Source organism: Neovison vison, chromosome 1, assembly GCF_020171115.1.
Source record: "Neovison vison isolate M4711 chromosome 1, ASM_NN_V1, whole genome shotgun sequence".
In the NCBI taxonomy this organism is placed as follows: domain Eukaryota; kingdom Metazoa; phylum Chordata; class Mammalia; order Carnivora; family Mustelidae; genus Neogale; species Neogale vison.
The window spans coordinates 223731271-223748881 of NC_058091.1; the positions used below are offsets into that span (position 1 = coordinate 223731271).

General features: G+C 39.5%; 1 protein-coding gene across 1 annotated transcript in view; it reads right to left on the minus strand.

Moving 5' to 3' along the window:
• RNF180 (ring finger protein 180) overlaps positions 1–17149 on the minus strand; it is a 194824-nt gene extending 177675 nt beyond the window's left edge. Inside the window, exon 1 of the mRNA XM_044223994.1 lies at positions 17101–17149. The gene's annotated coding sequence lies outside the window, so the exon portion shown is untranslated. The remainder of the gene's footprint in view (positions 1–17100) is intronic.
• Positions 17150–17611: the final 462 nt, after the last annotated feature.

The window sequence follows — 17611 nt, forward strand, 5'->3', positions numbered from 1 at the left end:
AGCCTCTGCCTTCGGCTCAGGTCATGATCTCAGGGTCCTGGGATCGAGTCCCGCATTGGGCTCTCCGCTCGGCAGGGAGCCTGCTTCCTCCTCTCTCTCTCTCTCTCTCTCTCTCTCTCTCTCTGCCTGCCTCTCTGCCTACTTGTGATCTCTCTGACAAAAAAATAAATAAATAAAATCTTAAAAAAAAATGTGTATATGATTTTTTTTTTTCTTAAAACATCATGGTGTATTTTTAGCTTTTAGACTAAGGCGTAGTTTGTCAACTAAAGGTCGTATATACCAGAAGTGTTTGGTACATTCTGTCTCCATAAAATGAGAAGGATTATTCCTTTTGCAATATAAAATGCAGAATGTTCTTAATGAAAGAGAAATCTCATTGTTACATAGGCCACAATAACCCCAGGAGTAATCCATGACTATTTTACAGAAGTGGGCTTTGGAAACACGATTGTGAACATGAATAGAACACCTAATGTAGTAACTCTAGTGAGAATAACCTGCACAGATATTATTTTGTACACTGACGTCAGGTCAGCTCTCCTTGCTGATGATTGATCTTGATAAGTGTTGTCAACACAGAAGAATAAAATATGCCCAAATCCAAGCAAGCCAATGAAAAGAAGAATAACATTGTAATCAATTGTCAGTAAAAAGTTATAAAAATACAAATGACTGAGTTTTCAAAGTAATAAACGGCCACTACATTTGTTTGTGACCTGTGTAATAACACATCAGGACCCAAAAGTAACCTTATGCTAAGCAAAAATTAGAAAGGGGTCTTATAGATATGACCAGATCCCTATGGAATTTATATGCCTTATGGGGCTCTGTAGTAATTTCTGGAACACACGTTATTTAGTGAAAGCTAGCTTACAGTTCAGCATTCCTCTTCCATTAGTTTCCAGTCTTTCTCAAGGGTATCAGATCCTGTATAAGTACAAATAAGAGACTGAATTGGCTGACTTCTAAACTGCCAATTCTGCAATTCTAGATTTAGTAGCTATAGTGACTAAAACAGCAGTTAGAGCCAGCAAATTATTAATTCTAAAAATATCTAAGTCACAAATCACAGAAAGAGAACTCAATCTTCTTTAGTAACTGTTGATGTCACACACTTCTGGATTCAAACATGATAAAGTCAATTTCAATAGCTTTATTTAAATGGTGCTGCACATACTTATGTATTCACATCCAGAAACATTGAATTTGAAAAGCATCCAACTTTTGTTGATAACCAAGTACTAAGGAGTTCACACTACCTCCTCTCCATCTACCTACCTTTCCCCCATCCTCTCTGCTACCTCCCCTGGAAAAGCTGAACTCTTAGGCATGATGCAAAGCATATTTAACTTTAAGGAGAAAAGGTAGTATGAATCTGAAGTTGCAGTAGCTACCCAGTTACTTCCTACCTTCTCCTGTAACTACAAACAGTTACATACGACAATGCAATACCACCTCTTTATTCTTCTAAATTTCTCTTTTTTTCCTTTTCTTTTTCTCATACATATACCTCAGGCACTCAGTCCTGAATGCTCATTGCAGTTTTTCAATACAAGTCATACTTTCAAGAATTGAAAAAAAAAATTGTTAAAGTAGCACATTTTGTTAACTTTTGTATTTTGATTAATTTGGTCCATTTTAACTGCTACCATTCTTTGGTAAAAGAATGAACGAATTGGGGCACCTGGGCAGCTCAGTCAGGTAAGTCTATGACTCTTCATTTCAGTTCAGGGGGTAACTCGGGGTCATGGAATTGAGCTGCACAGCTGGCCCTGTTCTGGGCGTGGAAACTCCCTCCCTCTGCCCACACTCCTCCCACTTATGCACACACATGCATATGTGCTCTTTCTCTCTGGGCCAAAAAATAAAAATTAAAATTAAAAAAGAAGGAATGGATTCTAAAGATGAATGGAAATAATAGTGTGTAGGACCCATATATTCACTAATTTCTTCATGCTACTTTCTAAGGGGGAAATATAAGAAAAAGTAGAAATTACATACAGAATTAACAGAACGGTAAGGAGAGCAAAATACACTTTAAAAATAAATGGTGTGCTTTTGTATTCACATGTAAATACTAGAAATCACCATAGAGTAAGTCTTCCATTTTTTAAAAATTTTTAATTTTTTATAAACATATAATATATTTTTATCCCCCGGGGTACAGGTCTGTGAATCGCCAGGTTTACCCACTTCACAGCACTCACCATAGCACATACCCTCCCCGATGTCCATAAAGGTCTGTCATTTTTTGTTTCAGTAATAGATTTAGTCATTTTGGGGATTTTTGAGGCATCTAAAATACGTCTAATGTATTTTAAATAAAATACGTCTAATGTATTTTTAAATAAAACTGCCAATAATATCCCTAACTGGACTGAGAAGAGACAGAAGAAAGAAGAAAATAAAATCAGGAGATTGTTTAAACTCAATCTTAAGTTGTGCTTTGAAGCTACAGATATTCATTCATTCAATAAGTACTTGCCAGGCATCTACTATTTCTTTTTTTTTTTTTTTTAAAGATTTTATTTATTTATTTGAGAGAGAGAGAGACAGTGAGAGAGAGCACGAGCGAGGAGAAGGTCAGAGAGCGAAGCAGACTCCCCATGGAGCTGGGAGCCCGATGTGGGACTCGATCCCGGGACTCCAGGATCACGCCCTGAGCCGAAGGCAGTCGTCCAACCAACTGCGCCACCCAGGCGTCCCGGCATCTACTATTTCATCAGAGAATATGAAGAATAACAAACACATGTACTGTGAAAACATATGAGACGTTGAGAGGGGGTCTGAGCCAGCTGGGTGAGAGAGAGTACACAAAATTATCAGGGTTCTGGGAGGGAAACATCTCAATGAAGAACTGATCTTGAGGTTCAACAAAGGCTTATTTCTCCCAAATCTTTCTCAGACTGATTGCTAGCAGAGTAAGTAAGAGCTATAAGGTATTTACTTTATGTAAAATATTTTAATATGATATGAACCATGGTCTTAATCAAAAGGTGGCACTAAGTAGTTGTCTAACTTGCCATGCTTTTATTGGATGGCTATATTCTTTTCGATGGGTCAACTATCCACAACCAAGAAATGATTCCAATGCGAAAGTGGCAGCAAAGATAAGCGCAGTAACCTGGCTTCAAAATCCAGTTTTCCTCTAAACAAAAGGAACAGTTACACAGAGAGGCTTTTTGTTGGCTATAGAGGCAACTATATACTTGGTTACTGGGAAAGATTGTCAGTAATTGAGATCCAAAAAGAAGAAAAAAAAACAAAACAAAACAGTAGGTATGTCCCAGTGGGTAAAGCACTGACCTGGAAGCTAAAAACCTTGGGCTTCTTTACTTAATTATCCCATCATCTTCCCCCGCAAAAGGTATTTTGGTATTTTACCACTTGCTCTTTCCTGAGCAGTCTTTAGTTGTGAATAGTTCATGAGTTACTTAAGTCTCTGATTAGTACTCAAGTCACTGTACCACCAGGGATGACACTAATGCATACATTTGTTTCTTCCTGTACTCTGTAAGCTCCCAGAAAAAAAAAAAAAAAGTAAGATTTAGTTTTAGATGAAATTCTTTTTTTTTTTTTTTTGAAGATTTTGTTTATTTGAGACAGAGGGAGAGAAAAAGAGCACAGGGGAGGGAGGGACAGAGGGAGAGGTAGAAGCAGACTCCCCCGCTGAACAGGGAACCCAGCATGGGGCTCAATCCTATGACCCTGAGATCCTGACCTGAGCCAAAGGCAGATACTTAATGAGTCACCCAGGTGCCCCAAGTTTTAGATAAAATTTAGATAAAATTCTAAGTATAAAGCATAATGAAAAACACTGCTGCAGTCAGCCAAGACTCTGATCAGGGTGGGAGCAGTGGCGGTAGTAAGTAATGGTCAAATTCCAGATACACACTGTAGACAGAGCAAACAGGATTTCCAGACAGAGTGAACATAGGGTCTGAGATAAGAATCAAGCATACCTCCAAATTTTTTAGTATGAACGACTTTAAGGATGGAACTGCCATCAACTGATATGGGGAAGGATGCAGGTGCATGGAATTCAGTTTAGGACGCATTAAACTTGAGAGGCCTATTTAGCTTTCTTTTTTAAAAAAGATTCTATTTATTTATTTGACAGAGAGAGAAGCACGAATAGGCAGAGCAGCAGGAAGATGCAGGCTCTCTGCTGAGTAGGAGTCCCAAGGGGGCTCAATCCCAGAACCCTGGGATCATGACCTGAGCTGAAGGAAGATGCTTAACTGACTGAACCACCCAGGCACCCCTTGACTTGCAAGTATAACTATTAAGTACACAGCTGGATTCAGGAATCTGGACTTGTAAAGAGTGTCTGAGCAGGAGATTTAAATGTGGGATGGTTCTCTAAAGCCAGACAATGGTTGAGATCTACAAGGTTTTAAGAATGGAAAAGAACCAAATACTGACCCCTCATTCTCACTCAGTTCCTCCTGAGTTTTATAATCTTGGAACATAAACTCGCACATGAGACAAGTATGGGGCCCTGTTTGAGGACCTGTCTCTCCAAAAAGAAGTTTCACACTGAACAGGTGCTGAAAGGACATCACCAGAACAAAAATACCTGTTAGGGAAGCTTCTCAGTTTGTGTGTATTGGGGCGGGGGGTGGGGGTCCTTGGCTCATTTTGGTAGTATAAATCCAAGATCTAAAATCTGACAGAGATCACAAGTAGGTAGAGAGACAGGCAGAGAGGGGGGGAAGCAGGCTCCCTGCTCAGCAGAGAGCCCAGTGCGGGGCTCTATCCCAGGACCCTGGGATCATGACCTGAGCTGAAGGCAGAGGCTTTAACCCACTGAGACACCCAGGTGCCCCAAGATCTAAAATCTGAAGTTAAGGCTTCTCAGGTGATTGAGGAGACATGAGAATCTGAAAATGGATAAAGGAAAAGAATCAAATCAACCACTTACTTATTCTACCTTTGCTAAACAGACTATTTTAGGATAACCAAATAGTTAGTGAGGAAAAACTCGATGAGGCATCATGCTAATAAATATAGGGTGATTAATACAATCACATTTTTCAACCCCTAATAAAATGATAGATTTAGGGGAAAAGACCCTCAAAAGATACAAGAAACATTAGAAAAAAGGGTACCATAACAAAGTACCACAGACTGGATGGTTTTAGTAACAGAAATTTGTCTCACAGTTCTAGAAGCTAGAGGTCTAAAATCAAGGGACCATCAGGATTGGTTTTCTCTGAGCTCTTTCTCTTTGGGTTTTAGATGGCTTCCTTCTCATGGATCCTCATATGGTCCCTGAAGGGACCCATCCTGATGTCTTTTTGTGAATCCAAATTTCCTCAGCTTATAAGGACAACAATCAGACCAGATAGAGGCCTACACAAACAGCCTCATTCTAACTTAAGCCCCTCGTTAAAGACTTTATCTCCAAACACAGTCACATTCTGGGATACTGGGAATTAGCTCTTCAACATATTAATTTGCAAGGACACATTTCAGCCCATAAAAACAACCAAAAATAATGCACCTCCTGAGATAATGCAATTAAAAGTACTCAGCACCATCTATATTCTTTAAAAAAAATTAGATTGGAACCAAATCGAGCATCAAAATCTGAGAACCATTTTTCTTTACTAAATGAAGAATAAGGGGACATTTTAAATGACACCAATAAGCATACAACTGGCCATATACAGAATGTGAAAAATTCCACAAATGACTTTAAGAGATATATCAATCAAATGCAATGTGTAGACCATGTTCAATCCTGATTTGAAGAAGTTGGCTCTAAAAAATGTGTTTTTGAGACAAATGGGGAAAAGTACACATGAACTACGTATTGGATCATACTAAAAAATGGTTAACCTTGTGGATGTGAGAATATAATGCATTAATATTTTTTTAAAGGTCCTCAGGCTACAGAGAAATATTGTAACTTTGGTTATTTATAGGCAAAACTATACAATAGAGAAACAAATGACATAATGTAGGAAGAAGAAAAATGAAAGAATAATAGCTATTAAAGCTGGCTGATGGATACATAAGGATTCATTATGCCATTCTCTCTACTTCTGTGTATGTTTGAAATTTTTTGTAAATAAAGTTAATAAAGAGAATTTTCAAATGAGACATTTCTCTGTATTCTGCTCAGAGACTAGGTCAATATAGACTTTCTTATAATCTCTCTGGGTCAGCAATTTTTTTTTCCCCTAATCTACTGTTATATTGAGAATGTTGCCCTTTCTAAATCCTGGCTTTACTGGGAAGTTTCTGTTGCCACCTCTCTGCCCTCATGTGTAGCCAAGGACTCTGGTATCCTGGATGACTAGAAGTATTAAAATCCGTTTCCCTAAGTAAAAACAAAAGAAACAAGCCCCTATGTCATTGAACCTAGGCAACCTCACTCCAAGAGCAAGGACACTTTCTGTCTTGGGTCTACTTTCCAAGCTCTCCCCGCCTTTGTTCTTGGTTCCGCTGCTTTCTTTTATTTTGTTACAATTTCATCTATGAATTTACATGATACATAATCAAACATTTCTAGACAGGTCCTAGATATCTGGAGCACAGGTTTCAGGTTAGCGTAACTGGTAGCCTCTCCTGTGCAAGAAAAGCTTCTTATTATTCCTGTTATTTAGCAGTGTCACTCAAAGGTATAGCCATGATTCTTAGAATTTGTTCTAAAAACTTGAAAACCCAGAAAGAAAGGTGAGGGAAGAGGATTAAGGTGAATTAAGGGTAAAAGCTTCCTTGCCATTTTTTTCAAAAAAGATAGAATGGAGGGAAGCCGGGGTGACTCAGTCAGTTAAGCGTCTGGCTCTGGATTCGGGCTCATGTATTGATCCCAGAGTCCTGGGATCGAGCCCTGCATTGGCTTCTGTGCTCAGCAGGCAGTCTACTTGTCCTTCTCAGTCACCCTTTGCCCCACCTCAACTCACACACACATACACACACTCTCTATATATAATCTTTAAAAAAATAAAATAAAAAGTGTAGGATGGAATAGAATTTCTCTAGCAGACCAAGGGAGAACTGTGAAGAAAGGAAGACAATTCATTCCATACGCTCTATAAATAATATGCAAATAAATGTGCGGCCTCACGAATTCTAGGCCAGAAATTATGGTTCTAGTCGCCAAAATTTTACTTTATGAAAATCTGAGACATTTTATTCTCTAAACTGAAGGAAGAGTCTGTTGAAAATGCAAAACCAATCATTACTCTCCTGCTTCTTTCAGAGGCTTCCTCGTACTTTGCTGACCAGGTTGCTGCCCATGCTCTGCCCCTGTCTGCCCTATAGTCCAGCAGTCCCTCCTTTTTCAGATCCTCCACTCTACTGGCTCTCTCCTCTGACTCCTATCGCTGGATCCCTGGAGAGCTCACCTCTAGCCTCTAAGGGGTACCTCCATATCCTTTAAGTCTCGGCTTAAATACCCCTATCTGAGGGGGTATGGATAATAAACTATTATTTTCCACTGAAGACTTTTCTTGTTCTCCCTCAGAACATTCATCACACTTTTAATTACTTGTCCCACGTCCATCTTCCTTGCTGAGTTGCAAGCTTCTTGACAGTTCTATCTACTATAGTGCTGACACAGTGTGGGGCATCAATCAGTTGACTGAGTGAGTGAGCAAGTAAACAGAGGAAAGAAAAAAAAATCACTTCCTTACTCTGCTTAACATCGAGGCAAAATTTATTGGCATCACCAGGGTATTCTGGCAAACACCACCAAAGGTCTGGTCTCAGCCTCATAAAGCTATTATAAAGGCTAACTTTTTAGAGGCTCCATCTTGGAACACTGTCTGAGTTGCAAGACATCATATGTGGTTGGATGACTATGAGTTTCTGGATGTATTCAAATTATTTATAAACCTCAATGGAGAAATCCATCAGAAAAATAGACTTTTTCTCTTTTTAATTAGCAAAGGGCCAGAAAGAGATACATACACTCTTTATATATTTAAACTGAAATCTCTATACATACAATATGAAGTCAAAGAGTTGGTATTATTTTAAATACTAGCTAGTATTTTCGAGTACAGTACTTATAAAATGGCATTAGCTCTTTTAATCATCAGGACATTCCGGTGAGGTAAGAATTGTTCACTTCATTTCACAGATAAGGAAAACTGAGGCCCTGAGAAGGTAAGTAACTTTCTAAAGTATTCTCACCACTTTGTGAAGGCAAAGTTCTTATTTTCTTGAGTCTTAAGATTTATAAGGATAGGAGGAGTGAAGTGGATTGAAGCCCTCATGGACAGTTTAAAGTTGGGATGGGGCAAAGTCCTCTCTGTTAAGCTATCTACTGGAATAGAGGAAGCAAAAACACCACAGCCTGTCCACCCCCACTCCCCCACCTGCTGGCATCTTAGATGACTCCAGTTAAGAAGAGCAGATGGTAAGGCATGGAAACGCCAACTAGTTACAAGTATCAAGATCTACTTTCAGTCTTGATCAGCTTTTGGGTGGCATCAGAAGTATTATCCTTTAGCCATTCTAACAATAAAACAGGGCCCAATAAGCCAACAGAGCCTGCAAAAACTGCACACACTCCTAGCTTAACATCTGGATATTAGTACTTTTTTGGTTTTAACATTTGCATTGACTTGGTGTACTTTACATCATGACAAACGTATCATTTATTCTCCCGTTTACCACTGCCTGGTAAGCAAGTGCTTGTCTACGTAGAACCGTGCTATCCTACATAGACAGTCCTTCATCATGGATCACTCTGAAATTCAATAATGCTCATAACTAAGAATATGTGGCTTATGATCATCCTGAAATGGCCATGCTGTACCAGTGATTCTTTCTGTCTTCCCCTTCACTGAGGCCCTCAGAGGCTACTGAAGAATGTACCGTTTGGCTTGCCTTCTTTAAATGTTTCTCCACCTGTGATGCGCTAATTTATCCCACATTCCGAGCAGTTACTCATGATTCAGTGCATCTAATATGCATAATTTCACAACAAAACATTTAATGATAATCAGTAAGACTGTCTAATGAAACTGATTCAATTTTTAAAATTTCTTTTGAGAATGCCAGTATTTAAGAAAGTGGCAGTAGCACTGTTGCCCTCATATAAAAGCTTGTAAGGGATTCCAAAATAACATCTTGACAAAAGAAAAGAAGAGCTTAAATATTTCACTATTTGCTGAACACCTGAAGCATAAATTGAATACTCAGGATACAAACATATTATTCATACAACTACTACCTATGAAGCCTTTGAAATTAATGTTACATCACGGTTCCTTTCAATAATAAACCTTCCTCTGTTCCACAGTATTTCAGAGATTTCATTTTAGGAATGAATCACAGGAAGACCTGACTAGACTTTGTGTGAAACAGACAAAGTAAAAAAATTACCATGATCACTCTTCTACCCACCTACTCAGATCTATGGTGGCAGAGCTTGCAAAAAAGCAAAAGCACTCAATCCTGTTTCCTGTCTCTAGAAGGCTTTCACCAACTGGTTCCCTGATCTCTTCTGTTCTTCAGAGGGGGCATCATGCCCCACCCTTTACTGCCCATCCATTTCCCTGTGAGAGAAACCGATAGGACCCATGCAAACCCAGATAAAATGGCAATTCTGCCATACACTGTCAACAGGGTTCTTTGCATTTCAGTTCTCCGAATGCTCTGTGGCACCTGCCACAAACCCCTACAATTCCCGCCTGTGCACTTGCTGCTATTTGCATGGAACATAGCAAGTGAAAGAACATCCAGGAGTTTCAGGGCAGTGTCTGAGAGGCTGAGAGGGATGTCTTCGCAGTTTGCTAGTTGGTAGAGGACTTACCTACCTGAGGGAACTGATTGAAGGGCAGGAAGAAGCCTCTTAGTCTGTATTTATCAGGCAGTCTGTATCAACAACAAGGGTGGCAAGGAAATGTAGGCACTAATGTACAGAAATTCTTCTGAGCAGAGGACAATCTACTCTTAGAGTCACTTTTTCCCCGGTTTTTGTGTTTTATGAGGTTTTTGGTTTTTTTTTTTTAATTTTATGTCGTGTTTTCATTTTATTCTGTATCTTCATAGGAACTGAATGAGAGAGAGAAAAACTTACTGGAGGCAACTATTCAGATACCAATTTTGAACTGGGAAACTTTTGTACAACTTGTTACAAGATTAATAATTTTATGGATATTCCAGTGTTAAGCTATATGGCATGTTTACTTCTTACCTAGAAATAATTTATATCAGTAAGGTAAAAAACTGCAAAACTTGGGAAAACACTATTTCGAGAAGAGGAAATGCACATGGCTAGCAATCATATGGAAAGTGGTCAATTTCACCAGAAATGGGGAAAGTTAAAGTTAAAATAAGATACCATTTTATGACCATTACTTTGGGGAAAATTTAAACATCTCACAATATCCTATGTAAAAAACGATATGAAGCTACAACAACAGTCTCATCAACTGCTATGGGGAAGTACAAGTAGGCACAACTGTTTTGGAAAGCAATCTGCCAAACTGTGGTAAAAGAGAATGTTTACCTTTTGGAAAGCAATCTGCCAAACTGTGGTAAAAGAGAATGTTTACCTTTTGGAAAGCAATCTGCCAAACTGTGGTAAAAGAGAATGTTGACCTACTGATTTACAGTTTTACATCTAGGTTTTTATGTACATAAAAAATATATAAGAACATCCATCTTAGCAACACTTTGCAGTAGGTCTGATGCATAAATTTCTGTTCATTGATACAATTTAATATTATATAGCAATAAAAGCAAACTAGAGGGACATGTATCTAGAAAAAATTCCAAATTATGTTAAATAAGGAAAAAAGGCTGCAGAAATATACTCATTAAAAAATAACATACACAGCATAGTGACAGTTACGAAAAAAACTTTTAGGGCATGTGCAACAATGTTATATTTTGTTAACAGGTACATCCTGAGGTAGTATAAGTTTAAAAATATGAATAGGAATAAAAGACACCAAGTCTAAGATAATTGTAACCACTAAGAAGGAATATAGGGGGCTTAAATCTTATTTTTAAAAATCAGAAAAAATAGTAAAATGTTAATTTTTATTTGACTAAGTAATGAAAACATGACTCTTCATGTTATTATTCACTATTTGAAATGTTTTATGATTTTTCTAAACTTCAAATTATTTTTAGTAACATGGAAACCACATATTCTGCACCATATATCATAAGCATTTCTCAATGTTAATATCTAAAACATTTATTTTGCTTTCAAGAGTACATAAAGCAACATTAGAATTGCATTTGAGGCTTACTTACAGTCCTATATATACAATGAAGAGAAAAGAGCCTACGACCATAATCTTTGGGTCAGAGAGGTTAACTTTGCTAGTGCTTCTCACGTGTTGTGTATCTGAAATACCTGAATATTTTTTAAAAGAACAGATGCTCAGTAAATAAATAAATAAACAAATGGACAGATGCTCAAGCCTTATCCTAAACCTGCTTGAGAATCATTGCTTTGAGAACCACATACAGCGAAGACTGAAAACCACTGATCTATCAAAATGGCACAAAGAGAAAAATGAGCAATCCTGAATAAGATAAGTCACATGGTTGAAACAGTAGAGGGACAGGTTTGTCATTGACTATGCAGACAGTTCTATGCCTCCCACCTATGCACTGTACAAGAAAAACATAAAACATGAGAGAATAATTAAGAAGGCATGTATAATAATTTCATAACAGCTAACATCACAAGGGAAAAAAAAGAAAGACAGTAGTTCAAATGAAATGTATCATTCACAAACGAAGTGTTCTTGCATGACAGTAACTAAATTAGACTAGGAAAACAAAAACAAAAACAGGACATCACAGAACTGTAAGAGAGTGAAGCTGGGGTACTTATTTCCCTAGCTCCTTCCTTGCCTGGTCACAGAAAGGCCAGAGCTGTAAGTTGGACAGACTTTTCTACATAGTTACCCTTCTGGGCTTTAGTCATGGTTCTCTTCTTAATATCCATTCAGTCCTAGGGAAAGTAATGGCTCCCACTACTGCTAGTCCTGGGATGCTTCACCATCCATTGTTGGCTTATTTTAATCCAGGCATACCTTTCAAGTTAAACTCTTCTCCATTATCCCATTTAAGACTGCAACCTACTTTCTACTAGAATACTAACTGATATAATTGTGAAGCATGAAAAAACTGTACCTGAGTATCTGATTAATAAATTTATTTCATAGATCTAATGTTATAAGCTGGTGTATCCTATTATCTAGTGTTCTAGTTCATATATATGATTCAGAAACAAATATATATTTAAGGTATGACTTGTGCCTTTGAGGGAAAAAAAATCAAGATGGAGAACAAGTTCAAATAGAAAGTGAAATAATAAAAGACAGAGAAAGTAACCAACACATAGAACTATCTGGTAAACTATAAACAAGAACTAGGAAGTCAGGGAAAGCTTTGTGGAAAACAGTGGTATTACAGTGGGGTCTTAAAGAATAGAGAGGATTTAGAGAGTGTTAGTCAAGTAGAGTGGAGAGAAACGGATACTTTGAGCAAGAAAACTAAAATAAGCCAAAACACTAAATTGGAAAAGGATATGGTTGTTTGGTGAGCAAACAGTATAATGCCTGACTAAAAGAGAGAAAGCTTTATTTAAAACTATATAGCCTTAGCTGATTTTAAGTCAGAAAGGTGTAGCTATGTAAATATTTATTATACAATTTATATATTATCCTAAAGACAAGTAGTCTGAGAAAAAATGGGTTTTGCCATAAAACCAAAAATTAAAAGAGTATGGCCAGAAAAATACACCTCAGTTTTAATTTCTATCTTTATTAAGTAAACTTTAAACAGTCCTCAATTTATTCATTGTACCATTGGCCCAACTGTCTACACTATTCATTAAAAGCTGTCTACTTTGGTGCCCATACTTCAATTCTAGCCCCTTGGATGAATTTTTTTAATAGGCTTCTAAATAGGACAAGCAATTCTCAACCAGAATACCTCTCATGCTTATCTCAACCATTTTATGAAGGATGTTTTGAAGCTGCTTTAAAAATGTGTGCTAATGATCTACTGATTGTTTCTAAAGTCTTCCAGCTATCACACCATCAGTGAATTAGTCAGATAAAGAGATTATAGAATTTGAGACCAGTTCTATTATTAATATAACCTTCTTCAATATTTCTGCTTGCTACAGAGAAATTTATTAGGATTAAAAAAAATGCAATGGGTTTTCTTAGCTTTTCCACTTTTCTAAAAGATTTGCCACTCAAGCCATTTCCTTACATTTTTTTTCAAAATCTAAGGAAGCAATAAAACACCTTGTTAAACAATTAATGTTTACAGTACCAAGAATACTTAGATTTCATCAATATGATTCTATTTTTATACACTTTATCATATACTAGGGTGAAAAAAGATATTTTTTGAAGATTTATTTGAAAGAGAAAGGGAGAGAGATGGTGCCTATGCTTGTGTGCTGGGGGAGGGGCAGAGACAATTTTAAGCTGACTCTGTACTCACACAGCCCATCACAAGGCCTAACATGGAGCTCCACCTCATGACCCCTGAGATCATGACCCGAGCCAAAATGAAGAATTGGATGCTTAACCAACTGAGCCATGAAGATGCTCCCAAACACATTTTAATGTGGGTATTTTTGTGTCCCCATTTTACTGTGGACTACGATCAATTGTCAGGGTATGAAACAAATTATTAGTTTCAAAATACCTAACAAACATGCAAATGTACACATAGAAATAAATATTTCTATGTACAAAAATACACACAGACATAGAACTTTAGCCTTCAAGTAGGTTGCCCCCTTCAGAATGTTCCCTCTGGGAAGGATGCAGTTATTCGAACAATGTTGCCATTATTTAAAACTATTACTAAGTTACCCTTTTCAAATAGCTTTCATAGCCTTTCAAATAATCTTTTAAACATCCTTAATAGTGGTAAAATCTTGAAGGTACAAATGAGTTTCACAATCATGCAGAAATCGTTTTATCAAGTTTTTCAAATAAAATATGGGTTCAAAATGAGTTACTTTTTTTTTAATTGAAAAAGTACAAACACAAACCAGTCCTTATAAAAGTGATCCTCAAAGTATGTTTCTTTTACTTATAAATGGACTAGAAATTGCAAAAGATTTGAAATAATTGTGACTCGCAGCAATACTTTTACAAGTGTTTAGCTTCCTAAAGTGACTACTTGGAATGACCACTCTCTTTCAAAAACTTATTAACAGCATGTTTGCAGGGAGGGGCAGAGTTTCATGACTCCACAGTCACACTTTGAAGTCACAGGGCATCTTTTTTTTCCATGTAGTTAACCATATTTACTTCATTAATTCTCTAAATATCCCTTAAAAGAGAAAGGCCAGATTATCATTTCTCCCCCCCCACCCAGGTAGCTGAATGAAGGCTGAATAAGGAAAGAATCTTGTTTATTTCATGAGTCGATAAATGAGTCTAGGCATACTGTGCCCTATCATTTGTGCTATGTAGTTAGCAAAATGTAAATGAAATGTTTTAGCTTTATGCTGCTGGATAGAAAGGCATTAAATGAGGTAGATGTGTCATAAAATATTACAGAGATCTATTAAAATTATTATTAATTCATTGCACATTTGCCTGAAAGAATTCTTGCTTCATGTATGACAGCTACTTATTAAAGAGGCTGGCGTCTACCTTAAAATACACTCATAAGCATTCTACTGGAGTCTACTTTATCAAAAAAAGAATGCTACTTCATTTTAGAAGGAAAAATATCTTCATTTTGAAAAACCAAAAATACAAATCAAAGCGAGGAAGAAAAACGGGCAGTAAAAGATCTATCAGCAAACTCATGTAAGAGCAAACCCTAGGGAAACTGGTGAACAGCTGCTGGTAGTGGAGAGCTAAAAAAACAACATAAATGCATGATTACAAGTCAAATTTCACTGAAATTAGTGAAATGGTTATTCTCCTAAACTTTTAATTCTTCTGTTTGAGAAAAGAAAACCTGCTGCTTAATATTCTAGAACACCTATGTGCCCACTTCTTCCATTCTATATATTCATTAAATAAATATTTAGGGCTCCCAGCAGCACCATATTTAAATAGGATATTAAAGATCTGATAGGCCAAAGACAAATTTAGTCCTCACTGTTACTCCCCGATCCTATTCAACAACTGAAACTGTAACAGCGCTCCAGCTGGTCTTAAGGGCTAACTTGCTTCAAGTTAACACACTCCTTGTCTGCTGATTTAAGGTCCTTGATCTGTAATAAAACTAATTTGTTTTCTTTGAGATCTGCAGACCACTGGCCTTGGACTAGGAGACTAGAACCCTCCCAGGGCACAGAGGCCCACAGGTATGTTTAAAACCACCTCAACTTTCTGATTAGCCCAGCAATCTTTCAGCCAATTTTTTTTTTTTCGTTTTAAGGCCACACGAATGACTCCACTGATCTCCCTTTGTCTATCTGTAAATCTTGCCCTCCACTGCATAAAGAACAGAGTACTGTTGTACAACCACCCCGGTACCAAGGAACCAGATCTTGCACAGCCTCCAAGTACCAAGATAACTCGGTAGCTGGTATCACCAAGTCTACATGTAATCAATAAATGTTATAGAGTACTATACTCCCTTAACTGATTAAACCCCTTTAAAAACCTCTGGGCCAAACAGAAACCAAGGAAGGCCTTTGGACAAAAGTCTACCTTCTTCCCCAGAGGGCTGGTCTTCTGAATAAAGCTCATATTCCTCTCCAACCAAAACTCATCTCTTGAGGAGAGGAGGGATGGGGGTAGGGGGAACAGGGTGATGGGTATTGAGGAGGGCACCTGCATTTGATAAGACTGGGTGTTATACTTAAATAATGAATCACCGAGCACTATACCAAAAATTAATTACGTGCGATACAGTGGCTAACTGAACATAGCTTGAAACACACACACACACACACACACACACATAAAAAACAACAAAAACTAAACAAACAAACAAAACCCTCTTCTCTTGGATATTGGTCTTTCCAGCAACAGGCAGCTGAACTTAGGTCTCCCCAACAAAATGATTCCAGTCTTTTAAGCAACACTTTTTAGGGGTAATATTCCCAGAGTCTGAAAAAAACTCAACTCCATTTTTAATGAGAGGTGTTAGTAATTAATGACTTACAAAACATAAAGAGTATCCAATGGGCATCCTGAGCCCTACATTTTGTGCGGGGTTAAGTGACTGGACCAAGAATAACTCTCAGCCAGACAAGTTCTAATCACACCTCCCACAACGGCTGGCTGCTTAGTTCTGATAAAATCATGTTTCGGCGTGGGTGCCTCAGCTGTCTGGTCTATAAAATGGGGTAATTTAATAGGTACCTGTCCATACAACGCTCCTTTGAAGTTAACTAATGAATGCTGTCTTGGATGCACCTGAAACGATCAGATGCTACTAAAGTATTGAGTACTATCTGGAAAAGAACACGGGGTAATACATATACATTAGTGCTAAATAGGGCAGTAAGAGTAACAGCCCCCGCCCCCAACCCTCTCCTCATCTCTGCCCCGCTGCACAAAGCGTCCTTATAACCTCAGCCTAGCCAAGTCGGTACACTCTGGATCCACGACTGCAACAAAAGCAGCTAAAAGGCCAACACCAAAATGGACCAGACAAAAGAAAGTGGCTCTGAGCGGAGGCAACGGGCCACAGAAGGGGGGTGTGTGCCGACTCTTCCCAGAATCTCTCAGATGAAACAGGGCTCAGTTCCCCAGCTCTGACCCGGAGGGCGTCCGACAATCGACCCAGTCGCCCACCACCCGCTCCCTGCCCTCCGCCGGAACCCTGCTCCCCCTGCCCCCAAGCGTGGCCCCGATCTTCACGGCCCTGACTCGCATCTCCAGACCCGGTGTAATTCCACCCGGTCCAGGGTCGCGCCCGGAAGGCTCCGCAGACAGCCTCAAGGGCGCAAGTGAAACCGCTGGGGCCGCGTCACCTGAGGCCGGGGCGGGAGGCAGCCAGCCCCAGCCCCAGCCCCAGCCCCAGCCCCAGCCCAGGCCAGCCCAGCCCTCCAGCAGTCCTAGCTGCCCGCGACTGGAGCCCGGCAGAGCCACCACAGCCTGTCAGGGCCGGCGGAGGCCAGACACCGTCGGGGAGGCCCGCCCCGCCGGGCTCTGAGCCGCCAGACCTTACCTGCGTCTGTGTCCGGGAGCCGTGGGCTCCGCGCCCCCTCCTGGCGCGCCCCGCGCCCCACGCCCCGCAGCCCGGCTCCGAGGACTCGCAGCGCCGCGGCTCTAGCGGCCGCGATGCCGGTTCTGCGAGACGGGAAGCGACAGGAGCCAAACCCCGCGGAAAGCGCTCCGGCTCGCCTGGGTCTCGGCGCCCAGGCGCTCCGCGCTCCACAGCGCCCAGCTCACTCACCTCGGTGGGTTCCGCCCCGGCTGAGTGTGGGCGACGCCCCGCCCTGACCCACTGCCTACCCGAGCGAGCGGCGAGACCCGGACCAGGTTGTTCTCTCTTGCCGTCCCCTTGCCAGAGCAACCGAAGTTTCCCGGGCCTCCTGCAACCTCGGCCTCACCCAGTCGCAACCCGAGGACTGAGTTCCGAGCCCACCTGCTGGGTCTGTTGCTCCTTGTGCCTAAATTTCCACCTTTGTTCAGCTGGGATTCATTACTAAAGTGTTCTTGACTTCATTCTTGACGAA